At 45.3% G+C, this 14,901-nt stretch overlaps 1 protein-coding gene and 1 long non-coding RNA gene across 2 annotated transcripts in view; one reads left to right on the forward strand and one right to left on the reverse strand.

Moving 5' to 3' along the window:
* LOC140418048 (uncharacterized) overlaps positions 1-14,901 on the forward strand; it is a gene marked incomplete at its 5' end in the record, with an annotated part of 74,643 nt that overhangs the window by 15,612 nt on the left and 44,130 nt on the right. The gene's annotated exons all lie outside the window — the stretch shown is intronic.
* LOC140422367 (uncharacterized) lies at positions 1,998-11,358 on the reverse strand. The gene is made up of 3 exons (XR_011947414.1): positions 11,049-11,358; positions 9,039-10,103; positions 1,998-6,633 (listed from the first exon to the last, which is right to left on the reverse strand). It is a non-coding gene; the product is annotated as an uncharacterized lncRNA (long non-coding RNA).

Genomic DNA, 14,901 nt, shown 5'->3' on the forward strand with positions numbered 1-14,901 from the left:
TAGAATTCACCTTTGATAAAGGCCCTCAGGTCAGCTTGCAGCTTTAAGCTTGCCCTTCCCCCGCCTGCATGCTGGAAGAGGCCCTGTTTATCCTGTAGTTGCAGCCAAATCTTTCACTGTTTCTGCGTGTGTCTGGCAACCAAGAGACATACCCTTCCTGGGGGACACTGTCGGGGGAATATTGCCGCCTTCTTCCCACACCGGGAAATGTCAAACAAATGCCGTGGGGGCCCTGTAAAAGAGCCCAAAAGTCCGTTCCAAGCAGGAGCTGCCGAATGTGCGACCTAGCTCTGCATAGCCGCACCCGGAAGTCGGGCTGGTGCAGGCTTGATGGGTCAAATGGCCTCCTTCTGCACTGTAAATTCTATGTCTACAAAAAGATGCAGGCAGGTTAAGTGTGTGGGGGAAAAATGCAGATGGAATATGATGTGAGAGAATATGAGCATGTTCACTTTGGCAAGAGGAATAGAGAAACAGTATCCTATTTAAATGGAGCGAGATTGCAATACTAAGTGGTACAGAGAAATCTGGGTGTCCTGGTACAGGAATCACAAAACGTTGGTTTGCTAGTAGAAGGGGAATGGAAGTTGTGCAGGGTCTTGGTGAGGCCACATCTAAAATATTGTGCACTGCTTCTTCACCTTGTTTGAAAAACAAAGATATAATTGTGTTAGCAACAGTTCAATCTGCTAACACATCAGTGAGTTCACACCGGGGAGAGGCCCTTGACCAGCTCCCTATGAGTGGGGGCAGGGATTCACCTGGTCATCCAATCTGCTGACATACCAACGAGTTCTCACTGGGGAGAGACAATTCTCCAGCTCACTGTGTGGGTAGAGATTCAGTCGGTTATCTGAACTGAGACCTGAACAAGCTCACCAGTGATTACAGTGTTCGAATTCTATTGTTATTGCTGCTGTTTCTCACTCCCATGACTGGATTATGTTCAATCTGAAAGCTAGTAGAAGTGGGATGGTTCCTTCCTGCTGGACTGGTTGATCTCATAAGTTTGCTTCCAGCCCACTTATTCTCTTTGAGAATTGTTGCGAAAATCTAATTTCATATTTAATGTGGATCACAGAATGAAAGGTTGCTTTGAAGGTAAATCATATTCACTTTGCTTTTGTGTTTGGAACGTTCTGTGAACATATCACATTGCCATGAAGGTGGGCTGTAGGGTTTGGGAGGTTCTTTTGTTGAATTTATCTGGGCATTTCTCACAGAAGGCAATTGAAGATTTGGTCTACTGTATTTTCAAGTTTCCTTGGACTTCGTGAGGGGAAAAAAGCTGGAAGATTTACCTAGCTTGGAGCTAGATGAAGAAACCTACAGTGACCGGCACAGTTGGTTTCTCTGGTAGTGGAAGCAATCAGCTTCAACAGTGAGCTTGAAATGAGGAGTGAAGAAGATCTGGGTGCTGGTTGGAAAAAAATATCTGTCTGCCCAAAGTCAGAACCAGAAGGCAGTGAGGCTCAATCTTGTGCTGAGTAATCCAGAGTCATCAAGCATTGGAGGCTCAATTTACCAAAAGCTAATGGAAAGATGTGGACGAATCCTTGGGCCTGAGAATAGTTGCTGAAATATTGAGAAGAAAATTATGTGCATTCCAGAGGGCTGTGGCATACCTTTGGGTTAATCCCTGAAAAAGTAAACAAACCTTCAAGATCTCACAATGTGTAAAGAATCTCTTCAGTAGAACGACGATACAGTTCGGACTTTACAACTTAGGTAATTACAAAATGTAGTGTTACATTATGTGCTTTAAAAAAAAAAAATCACATTAAAATTTGATTTTGTTTAAAGACATTAAGCCTTGTGGTTTAGCTCTTTCAGTTAACTACTGGGTGTTTTGATTTCTCTTGAAATATTTACTGGTTAAAGACATTCGATAGATACAAGTTGTGACTCTCTGATTAGGATTAGGCTTTGAGGAAACTGATTAGTTAGAAGTCACATATTGTAAAAATGGCTGTTTTTTAAAAATATTTTTATTGGCATTTTCAATTTATACACAGTAACACTTTACGTTCAATATTTACAGCACGTGTGGTTCATATATACATATTGTTGGTAAAAATGATGGTTAACAATGACAGGAGGAAATAACAGAGTGATGTTGGATGTTGCCAATTGCTGTTTCTGACTCTCAGTCCCAAAAACCATAACCTCAATGCTAACTGATAACCCAAAATCACCCGAACCTATAAAAGCACTAACCTTAACCTTAATAACACTAATCCTAACCTCTAATAATCCAAATCATAACACCGAATACTCTTAATCTAATCATAACAACCACAATGGTTAGCACAGTTACTTCACAGCTCCAGGGTCCCAGGTTCGATTCCGTTTTGGGTCACTGCCTGTGTGGAGTCTGCACGTTCTCCCTGTATCTGCATGGGTTTCCTCCGGGTGCTTTGGTTTCCTCCCATAATGCCTGAAAGATGTGCTTGTCAGGTAATTTGGACATTCTCAATTCTTCCTCAGTGTACCCGAACAGGCGCCGGAATGTGGCTACTAGGGGCTTTTCACAGTAACTTCATTGCAGTGTTAATGTAAGCCTACTTGTGACAATAGTGAAGATTATTATTAATTAAAATTAACTAACATCCTCAATAACCTTAACCGCGAATGCCCACTATCACCACCGTAAATATCCATTCACTTTAATCACTCATCATCTGAAGTATCCACTGATCATAAAACTTCTTAAAACAAACACTGATTATCTACTAACCCTAACTCTTTATAACTAAACCCTAACCCCGAATCGCCTATAACCATACAAGCATAAACTAATCCTAACCATAACCTAACATTAACTCCTGATAACCCAAACCCTAAAACCGAATCTTTACTAATGCCAAATATGACCCTAACCTGAAACACAACCTTAAACCAACAGCAACCCTAACCCTGGATATACACTGACCTCTGATAACCCTAACTGAGGATCCCAGACCGGCCTCTGAATCACAAGTTGCAGTGACTCCGCAGTCATGTGACATTATTGATGATGCAGCCAGAGTGATACCCCATCCCCCACCCCTCATCTCGGCCCCGACACAGACTCCCTCAATGTGACAGATTGGGGGGTGTCTGAACCGCAGTGGATTATGGGTAATGTCATCGCCATTATTCACCATCACCAATCTCACACAACCGTTCGAAATACAGAGATAGACTCGGAGGAGGCAGTACATCCGACTCATCAACCCTGCCCCACAACACCTCCACATCTGGACTGTAGGAAAAGTACATGTGAGTAGTCACTGGATTTAATCGTGATGTCCCCCTTAGCAAAACAGTTTGTTAACTTCAGGTGTAAAGATTTAAGCACCTGGGTGACATATCTGTGAGGGCAACAGGTGAGAATGAAACTGAACCCGATAGTCAGCACCTTCAGGGGAGGAGAATTGGGTGAAAAACAGGAGGAGGATAGTGGGATGAATTAATGTTACAGTCAATAGGGAGGAGGGAGTCTCAGGGAGACAGAGATTTATAGTTTGAGATGAAGAATTTTCTGTGATAAATAAAATTGTCAGCTCTGAATTTCCATCCTGCAATCACAGTGATGAGTTGATGATGTCAATCCAATCACGCCCATTAAAGTCTCTCTCGGGTCAGTCTTCAGCCTTCTCTTTCCCAGAGGAAATATCACCAACCTATTCCAGCTATCATGTAATTTCAGTCCTGCTATCATCCTTGTGAAGCTTTCTTGCACCTCCTTAAGGCCCTCTGTCAGTTTAGAAGGAGGGGCATATTTTAAAGGGGCGGCACGGTTAATGTCTCACTCTAAAGATGGTCCCTCTGACAGGACGACACTCCCTCAGTACTGACACCGGGAGAGTTGACTGTGGGGGCTCGAGTCTCTGGAGAGGAGATTCAACTCCCCCCACCTCCTGACTCAGAGGCGAGAGTGCGACCCACTGTACAGAATCAGCTGGTGTACTTACTTCACTGAATCACAGAATCTTCACAGTGCAGGAAGAGGCCATTCGGCCCATCGAGTCTGCTCTGGCTCTCTGGCAGAGAATTCTACCCAGTCCCACTCCCCTGTCTTATCCCCGTAATTCTTTCTTTCTTTTCAGATATCAATCCAATTCTCTTTTGAAATACCTCAATCGAATCTGCCTCCACCACCCTCTCAGGAAGTTCATTCTAGTCTCCAACCACCCTGTGGGTGAATAAAAATTCCCTCTCCGCACTTTTAATCTTTTGCCAATTATTTTGGATCTGTGCCCTCTTGTTCCGGATTCTCTCTTCAGTGGGAATAGATTCTCACTATTTACCCTGTCCAAACCCCTCAGGATGTTGAACACCTCTAACAAGTCTCAGCCTTCATTTCTCGAAGGAAAACAGATCCAATCTCTCCAATCTATCCTCATAGCTACATCTTTATCCCTGGAATCATTCTGGTGAATCTCCTCTGTACTCGCACATCTTCACATCCTTCCTCATTCACAGTGACCAGAATTGGATACAGTGCTCCAGATGTGCCCTAACTTATACAAATTCAACATGACCTTGTGCTCACTGCCCCAATTCATTTTTTAAAATTTGTTTATGGGACGTGGGCTTCTCAGGCTGGACCAGCATTTATTGCCCATCCCCAATTGCCCTTGAGGGGGCAGTTAAGAGTGAACCACATTGCTGTGGGTCTGAAGTCACATGTAGTCCAGACCAGGTAAGGCAGCAGATTTCCTTCCCTGAAGGAGATCAGTGAACCAGATGGGTTTTTACGTCAATCGGCAATGGTTTCATGGTCATCATGAGACTTTTAATTCCAGATATTTTATTGAGTTTAAATCCAGCACCCGCCGTAGTGGGATTCGAACCCGGGTCCCCAGATCATCACCCTGGGTCTCTGGATTACTCGTCCAGTGACAATACCACTGCGTCACCGCCTCTCCCATTAATAAAGTCTAAGACACTGTTCCTGTCACTCAGCCAATTCCTTATCCAAGTGCTGACTTTCCTTGTTATTCCATGAATTAGATTTTTTCTCACAAGTCGGTTGTGTGATACTATGTCAAATGTCTTTTGAAAATCGTATGCACTACATCAACAGTGCTGCCCTTATCAACCTTCTCTGTTACCTCCTCAAAACACCGCAGCAAGTTAATTAATCATAATTTTCTCCCAATGAATCCAGTCTGGTTTTCCTTAATTATTCTGCACTTGTCTAAGTGACTATTGATTCAGCCCCAAACTATAGTTTCCAGAAGTTTCCCTACCACTGAAGTCAGACCGATTGGTCTGTAGTTGCCGTCTTAATCCTCACATCCATTTTTGAACAAGGTGTAACATTCATAATTCTCCAGTCCTCTGACACCAGCCCTGTGTCTAAGGAAGACTGGAAAATTATCACTCGTGTTTGTGCAATTTCCACTCATTTCCCTCAGTATCTCTGGATGCATCCGGAGCTGGAGCCTCATCTACTGTCAGTAAAGATGGTGTTTCTACCACAGAATCACAGAATAATACAGAGCAGAAGAGGCCCTTCAGCCCATCGTGTCGGCACCAACACATGGAAAACACCTGACCTGCTGACGTAATCCCATTTGCCAGCACTTCCTGTTTTTACTTTAGATCTATCTGTAGTAGTGGTAAAACCACCATTTGCCATCCAGGATAAAATACATGTCCTTCACCAGCTTTTGTGGATCATTTCAGTGAAATGTGCTCTCCCAGGCTCAAAGAGCATCAGCCCACTGGAAGCAAAGTCGTGAGACCGGCCAGTCCAGCAGAAAGAAACCCTTCAGCCCTCCCACTTCACTAAGTGTCAGAATGAACATGGTTCAATCTTGGATGTGATTCACAGCAGCAATAACAGCAGAATCCAATCCCTGTAATCACTTGTGAACTTGTTGGTGTGTCAGCAGGTTTGATAACTGAGTAAATCCCTTCCCACACTGAAAGCAGCCAAATGACTTCTCTCCAGGGTGATGTCGCTGGTGTCTCTTCAGCTTGGATACCTGAATGAATCCCATCCCACACTGAGAGCAGGTGAATGGCTTCTCCCTAGTGTGATTTCGCTGGTGTGACTTCAGGCTGGATAACTCAGTGAATCCCTTGCCACACTGGGAGCAGGTGAACGATCTCTGCCCAGTGTGAACTTGTTGGTGTCTCTGCAGGCTGGATAATTGAGTGAATCCCTTCCCACACTGAGAGCAGATGAATGGTCTCTCCCCAGTGTGACTGTGTCGATGAATTTCCAGCTTAGATGGGGCTGTATATCCCTTCCCACAGTCCCCACATTTCCACGGTTTCACCATGTTTGAGGTCTCTTTGTGTTTTTCCAGCTCTGACGATCTGAAGCTTCGTCCACACACAGAACACGTGTAACGTCTCTCCCGCTGTGAATGGTGTGATGTTTTTTCAGGCTGTGTAACTGGTTTAAGCTCTTTCCACAGTCAGTGCTCTGGAACACTCTCACTCGGGTGTGTGTGTCTCGGTGCTTTTCCAGTCACACTGACGTTTAAAATCTTTTAAAATAGACAGATCGGGCAAACATTTCTCCTTCGAGATTCAAAGGCCGATGAAATTCATGCCCCGATGAATCAAGTGACTCAGTCAGATTGAGACGTGATGTTTGTGATTTCTGTCTGTAATTCCTCCTCTCCTAATATCCTGTAGAAACAATTTATAAAAGAAATCACTGTCAGTACAGGATAGAAATTCAAAATAGACAATTCCAGTTACTATGGAACATTCTTTCCTCTTTCATTCCGAAAAGCTGTAAATCTCCGTCCCACACACTCTCCCTCCATTCTCACTCTGCTGTATCTAATATTCACCCTCCCAATTCTCCTGAAGGTGCTGATTCAGGCTGATTGACAGATGCATGCTCACTGCTCGCTGTCCTGGACACAGAGACCATAACAAATCGGAGCTGCAGTCGGCCATTCAGCCCATCGAGCCTGCTCAACCATTCAATGAGCTCATTGGCCAATCCACCTTAGCACCATTTTCCCAAACTATACCCCATATCCCTTGATATCTTCAATATCTGGAAACATATCAATCTCGGTCCTGAAAATACTTGATGACTGAGGCATGGTAGCACAGTGGGTAGCACTGTTGTTTTACAATGCCAGGGACCCGGGTTCGAATCGTGGCTTGGTTCACTGTCCTTGTGGAGTCTGCACCTTCTCCCCGTGTCTGCGTGGGTTTCCTCCAGGTGCTCCGGTTTGCTCCCACAAGTCCCAAAAGACGTACTTGTGAGTTGAATTGGATATTCTGAATTCTCCCGAGTGTACCCGAACAGGCGTCAGAGAGGGCCTGGAGACACTTTTTCAACATGGCGGCCTGACCCTCAGGCGATCTCTCGACTCCGCGCTCTCCGGGACTCTTTCTGAGGTGGTGAAAATAATGACTGCCAACATTTTCCGTGTCACTGACCAGAGACTGAGTGTGCTGACTCAATATCTGTGAGCTCATGAGGCCGAGCTGCAAAATGCCACGAAGAGTAGTCAACTGGTAGAGTTTACAAGGGGGAGCCAGTGAATGTGGTATATTTGGACTTTAAGAAAGCGTTCGACAAAGTCTCGCGTAAGAGATTATCTTGCAATTGATGGAAGTGTATTGAAATGGATAGAAAACTGGTTGACAGAAAGGAAACAAAGAGTATGCATTAACAGGATCTTTTCAAATTGGCAGGCGTTAACTAGTGGAGTGCCACAGGGATCGGTGCTGGAACCCCAGCTACTCACAATATACACTAATGATGTGGTCGAGGGAATAAAATGTAACATCTCAAAGTTTGCCGATGATACCAAGATGGGTGGGAGGGTGAACTGTGATGAGGATGCAGAGATCCTTCAGCATGATCTGGACAGGATGGGTAAATCAATGGCACTATAATTTGGATAAATGTGAGGTTATTCAATTTGGAAGCAAAAACAAGAAGGCAGATTACTACCTGAATGGCTGTAAATTGGGAGAGGGAAGTGTGCAGTGGGACCTGGGTGTCATTGTGCACCAGCCGCTGAAGGTAAGCATGCAGGTGCAGCAGGCGGTAAAGAAGGATAATGGTAAGTTGGCTTCATTGCGAGAGGTTTTGAGTACAGGAGCAGGGATGTATTGTTGCAATGATTCAGGGCCTTGGTGAGGCCACACCTGGAATATAAAACAGATAAAAAACAGCTTCTTCCCCGCTGTCACCAGACTCCTGAATAACTCTCTTATGGACTGAACTGATCTCTTCACACACCTTCTCCACTGAGTAGTACTGCGCTCCGTATGCTTCACCCGATGCCTGTGTCTATGTATTTACATTGCGTATTTATCTATGTCCTATGTTTTGTTTTTCATGTATGGAACGATTTGTATGGACTGTACACAGAACAATACTTGTCACTGTACCTCGGTGCACGTAACAATAAAACAAATCAATCAAATCATCAATCAATCCTCTCGGGATAGGTTCTGGGCAGGTAGTAACCTGTGGGTTGGAGGGTTTGAGTGAGAGTTTGAGTGTTGTGGATCATTGATGTTTGAGCCCTCATTGGGTCTGAGGGTGAGGCTGAGGGGGGAGATAGGCACCCTGCTCCAAGTGGGATTATATAGTGACTTCCTGAATGCCCTCCTTGTTGAAGCAGGGTCTCCCGTGGGGAGGTAGTGTTTTGACGCCAATGAGGCTACGCAGCTTTGCCCTGAGTATCCTTTTTGTGACGGTGCAATGTTCTTTCTTTGGGCTGATGTTGAATCTTGATATTGTCGTGTGAATAAAGAACATTAGACTTTGTTTCATAAACACAGTTATTTATTACTAACACTACACTAACGAATTACTAAAATGTCTAAGGTTAATACAGTTGGAAATAATGGTCTAACACTAACTTACAGTAAGATACTACAGAGCTACTCTAATATGCGACTGCTGCAAACTCCTCACCAACACCTTCTCCTAGAACACATGGTGTGTCTGCATACTCACACCATCTGGTGGTCAGATGCTGGAACTACAACAGTTATACATGTATTACTATTTATGTACAGATGAGAATATAGATGAGAATCTACTTATCACATACGGTGCTGGTTCTTGCCTGGCCTCCTTTGGCCAATCCTGGTGTTCCTCTCTTTTGGAGTTACTTTTCCTTGAGGCGGTAGCGTACTGATGGAGGCCCCGATTTGGTACATTGTATCTCGGGGGTTTCCTTTGCTGTGAGCAGGGTTGGAGGATCGCACCCCTCCCGAGATGCCAAGTTGTTGGGTGCCTTGACGAATTTTCCTCTCCTTGTGGGTGGAATCTCCTTGGTGGAGGACGGTGTGAATCTTCTTGTGTGCGCTGCCCTTGGATGTGGTGAGAGAGGAGTGAGGTTGGGTGTCCTGGCACAGTGTGGCTATCCTTGCTTGCCTGACTCCTGTGTACGAGGGTGTACAGGGCCGGGCCAGGTCTTGTACTGTGGTCACTTTCCTGTTGCCCCCTTTTGCTTGGGAGGTTCCTTCTTGGCCAGGGTGTCCTGAGAGGCTGAGTGAGATTTCGAATGAGGCTTGTGGTGAGGGGTGTACATCAGGGGACCGTGTGCTCAGGGCTGTATCTTGGTCCCTGTTATCCTGAGATCCTCTGCTTTTGGTAGTACTTTAAAAAAAATCCTGTTATTGTTAGTCTCTTGGAAGCTGCATCAATTAGAATTTGAACCAATTGTATGAATATTTGCTGGTTTCTGTGTAATTGTGTTGAATGATGATTGTTCTGTGCTGTATCTTTTAGGACGAGTATCCTTCTTGATATTTTTCTGAAATTTATGTCTGCTATTTTGGGGTTAAAGAATCGTTGACTGGTTCCTGCAAAGGTATAGACAGGTCTTGTACCTGAGAAGGGGACATAAGGATGTGTTATTAATGTCTCTGGTGTGACTGGAGATGGGGAGATGTGTTCTGACACCCGCCTGAACCTGGCACCGTGATCTTATCCTGGATTTTGGTGGTCGATGCGAGCTTCGTCTTCTCCCTTGTTCTCCAGGATATCCATTGGTACACACGGATGCACCAAGCTTAATGATTATACTGATCCATCTGTATTGTCATCCTCCTGTCCTCTCCTGTATTTCTGTATTGCTGAGAGATTTCTGCTGTGCTGCACCAATCCTGAGCTTTTGTTGGATATTTGTTCAAATGGAAAAAAATCAATAAAAATATAAATAAAAAAACCTGCAAATGGCTGAAACATTGGAACGTATTCCTCCCAGACTGACTCACTCTCCGTGTCTTCCCCCATCATGGAAGTCTCACTGCTGGAAAGACGGATCTCCCGCAACAGTAAACCTCCAACTGAAGGAACATTCCATTAGACTTTGGATTTTGGATATTTGGAAAACCTGTATTTTATTGTGGTCATTCCTGGAACCCTCTTCCTTTTTCCTTAAAGGACCTGGAACAATGTGTGTCAAAGAGACCGATCTCCCTGCTAAATGTTGGCTAAGATCTTTGCCTCGAGAATAGAGGATTGGGTCCCGTGGGTGACAGGGGAGGACCAGACGGGGTTTGTGAAGGGGAGGCATCTGGCGGCCAACATCAGGAGGCTACTCAATGTGATCATGATACCTCCAGAGGGACGAGAGGTAGAGTTGGTGGTCACAATGGATGTAGAGAAGGCCTTTGATCGAGTGGAGTGGGACTATTTGTGGGAGGTCCTGGGGCAGTTTGGATTTGGGCAGGTTTTGTGGACTGGGTCTGGTTGTTATACCAGGCACTGGTGGCATTTATACGAACGAACCGGGTGAGTTCAGATTATTTCAGGCTGCACTGGGGGACGAGGCAGGGGTGTCCACTCTCCTGCTGCTGTTTGCCTGGCAAAAGAACCGTTGGCGATGGACTGAGAGCGTCAGGGGTTAGTGGACATTATGAAAGAGACCATTCTTTTAGCCAGACAAATAAATGTGTCAAGCTGACGGAGCAAAGGGTGTCAATGTGTTAGAGAGAGAGAGAGAGACCTGGGCCAAGCTTTCCAGAGTCTGCACCCTCCCTGGATTCGCTTCCTTTCCCTTCAGAATGAGAAAAGAAATGGAAAGGGGGAGAAAAGAAAGTGTTTTACTCACAGATGTTAGAGACAGGAGGACGTTTGGGTCTGTGTGAAGCTCAATCTCCATTCACAGAAAGGCCGCACTGATTGGATGGAGGACAAGAGTCCTTCCGGTCCTAACTCTTCCCAGTGGTCAATACCTCAGCAGGAATATCAGGGGTGAGCTTTCCCTTGCACATGCGCAGTCCTGTGCCGGGGGGGGGAGGGGAAATTACCGAGAGGCTTCCAGCTCTGGCCGGAGCTTTCAGCGGTTGCCTGGAAACCTTGTCTCGAGGAGGGGGAAGAATGAGTGGGGCGGAGCTGCTGTGTCCGCGCGCCGGGCATGCGCACTGGAACCCTGAGGCGTCACCGCGGATTCCTATGCGTGCACCGGAAGGTTGCTGACCAATGGGAAGAGTTGATGGACCGGAAGGACTCTCTTCCTCCATCCAATCAGCTCCCTCGTCTGAATGCGGAAGCTGGACAATGAGGAAACCTGGGGCTTCATCCAGACTGAAAACTTCCTCCTGTCTCCAACATCTGTGAGTAAAGCACCTTCTTTTCTCCCCCTTTCCATTTCTTTTCTCATTCTGACCTTCAATTGGTGACTTGCAGCAAATGAAGGGACAGGAAGTGAATCCAGGGCGGGTGCAGACTCTGGAAAGGCCCAGGCCTCTGTCGTGAAGACACTGACATCCTTTGCTCCCTCAGCTTGACACATTTGTTTGTTCACAATTAAAGGACTGGCTTTTCCAGGAGATGGCTGACATTTAGGAAGACAGTAAATTAATGTCGGACAGGCACATGTCTCGTGTTATATGGTACAGATTAGATATAGTTATTTATGGTTCTGTAGTACATTACAGTACATTTATTGTTATTTCTAGCCTTGTAATATGGTACTGTCGCTATGTTATATATTACCAGTCATCTCTTCCCTCAGAGGGTTATTAGTCTCTGGATTTCTCTTCCACAGGGACTTGTGGGGTGTGAGAGTCAATGAATATATTGACGGATGAGTTGGACAGATTTTGAATAAATTGTTTTAAAATAATTTTTTTAACAATGAATGCAACAGAGTAACACAAAAAATGGTGGCAAATGGCCACACAGTGGAACAAGATATAGTGCCAACATAAATACAAGCTACACATTTGAGGGACCAGAACCTCGAGATGAAACCAAGGGCAATGTGTCCAAGTTTGCAGACGACACAAAGATAAGTGGTAAAGCAAAAAGTGCAGAGGATACTGAAGTCTGCAGAGGGATTTGGATAGGCTAAGTGAATGGGCTAGGGTCTGGCAGATGGAATACAATGTTGACAAATGTGAGGTTATCCATTTTGGTAGGAATAACAGCAAAAGGGATTATTATTTAAATGATAAAATATTAAAACATGCTGCTGTGCAGAGAGACCTGGGTGTGCTAGTGCATGAGTCGCAAAACGTTGGTTTACAGGTGCAACCGGTGATTAAGAAGGCAAATGGAATTTTGTCCTTCATTGCTAGAGGGATGGCGTTTAAGACAAGGGAGGTTATGCTGCAATTGTATAAGGTGTTAGTGAGGCCACACCTGGGGTATTGTGTTCAGTTTTGGTCTCCTTACTTGAGAAAGGACGTACTGGCACTGGAGGGTGTGCAGAGGAGATTCACTAGGTTAATCCCAGAGCTGAAGGGGTTGGATTATGAGGAGAGGTTGAGTAGACTGGGACTGTACTCATTGGAATTTAGAAGGATGAGGGGGGATCTTATAGAAACATATAAAATTATGAAGGGAATAGATAGGATAGATGCGGACAGGTTGTTTCCACTGGCGGGTGAAAGCAGAACTAGGGGGGCATAGCCTCAAAATAAGGGGAAGTAGATTTAGGACTGAGTTTAGAGGGAACTTCTTCACCCAAAGGGTTGTGAATCTATGGAATTCCTTGCCCAGTGAAGCAGTAGAGGGTCCTTCATTAAATGTTTTTAAGATAAAGATAGATCGTTTTTTGAAGAATAAAGGGATTAAGGGTTATGGTGTTCGGGCCGGAAAGTGGAGCTGAGTCCACAGAAGATCAGCCATGATCTCATTGAATGGTGGAGCAGGCTCGAGGGGCCAGATGGCCTACTCCTGCTTCTAGTTCTTATGTTCTTAAATGCTAGTTTAATTGAACAACCAGTTAACAGGTTAAAATAGTGAGTGGGGAAAGAGAGTAAGATTATATAAAAACGGAGGATAACAATTCAGTTTGTAAACGCAAAAATATTACAAACAGACTAACAGCATAATCAAATTAAAATGAATAGCACAACATAGATGACATAGAACTCCTGTAGTGCAGAAGGCCATTCACCCCTTCACATCTGCACTGAGCCTCAGAAAGAGCATTTCACTGAAGCCCACGCCCCATCCTATCCTCATAACCTGGTGCATTGATCATGGTCAACCCACGTAACCTACACATCTTGATCACTGAGGGGCAATTTAGTGTAACCAATCCACTTTTGCTGGACATCTTTGGACAATGGGAGGAAACCGGCGCACCCGGAGGAAACATGAGGAGAATGTGCAAACTCCACACAGCCACCCACCCAAGGCTGGAATTGAACCTGGGTCCCTGGTGCTGTGAGGTAGCAGTACCAACCACTGTACCCTACTCCTGGCCTAAGTTAAATTGAATTCACTCATGGAAAGCCCAGGAGGAGCAAGTCAGTCAAATTGGAGCCTATGATTTGAGATAGAAGTCCCATACTTTACCCAATGCATCAGACTCAGAATGAACTACAGACAATAAAATTGCATGGAGATGCATTCCATAATCAGCCTATGCTGGTTTTGGATCGAGAGAGAACTGACTGGTCTGCTTCTGTATTGAGCCAGATGAATGTTGGGTCCATCCTCACCCAATCCCTTATGAACCTAAGACGAGAGGTCAATTGATGAAGCCTGATTTTTGGGAGACCATACCCTCCCTTAGCTCCTGGTGATTGGAACTCAACAAACTTGTGGCAAGGTTTATTTTTGTTCCTACCATTAACTGAGTAGGTCCTGCCTAATTTTATTAATTTCCTTCATGACTCTGGTCGACAACAGTATAGGCAGTATCTGCAGAGAGTACAACAGTCTGGGCAACAAATTCACTTTAATGAAGGCGATCCTCCCTCACCATGAAATCGGAAGAGCGACCATTGGGCAAGGTCCCACCTAATAGCCACCATCAGCTGTGGAAAGCTATGGGGCTGGTTTAACACAGGGCTAAATAGCTGGCTTTTAAAGCAGACCAAGGAGGCCAGCAGCGCGGTTCAATTCCCGTAACAGCCTCCCCGAACAGGCGTCAGAATGTGGCGGCTAGGGGCTTTTCACAGTAACTTCATTTCATCGAATCATACAATTTATAGTGCTGAAGGAGGCCATTCGGCCTATCGAGTCTGCACCGGCCCTTGGAAAAAGCACCCTACCCAAGCCCACACCTCCAACCTATCCCTGCAACTCAGTAATCCCACTTAATCTTTTTTGGACACTAAGGGCAATTTAGCATGGCCAATCTACCTAAACCGCACATCTTTGAACTGTGAGGGGAAACCGGAGCACCCGGAGGAAACCCACACACACTGAATCCGGGAATCGAACCTGGGACCCTGGAGCTGTTAAGCAACTGTGCTAACCACTATGCTACCATGCTGCCCACAGTAGCATAGTGGGCAGCCTACTTGTTACAATAAGCGATTTTCATTTCAGTTGTCCCCATATAGCTGTCTGAAGGAGGGGCCATTGACATTCCCAGGTTTTTAAATGGCATGGTGTGGGGGGCGGGGGGGGGGGGGGGCTTCTGAAGGGGAAGTTAGCAAGAGGAGGGGGCTTAGCCCTCAACCCCTCCCCACTGGCATGGCCTCAGACTCAGTAAAACTGAT

This window comes from Scyliorhinus torazame, chromosome 5 (genome assembly GCF_047496885.1).
Source record: "Scyliorhinus torazame isolate Kashiwa2021f chromosome 5, sScyTor2.1, whole genome shotgun sequence".
NCBI classification, from domain to species: domain Eukaryota; kingdom Metazoa; phylum Chordata; class Chondrichthyes; order Carcharhiniformes; family Scyliorhinidae; genus Scyliorhinus; species Scyliorhinus torazame.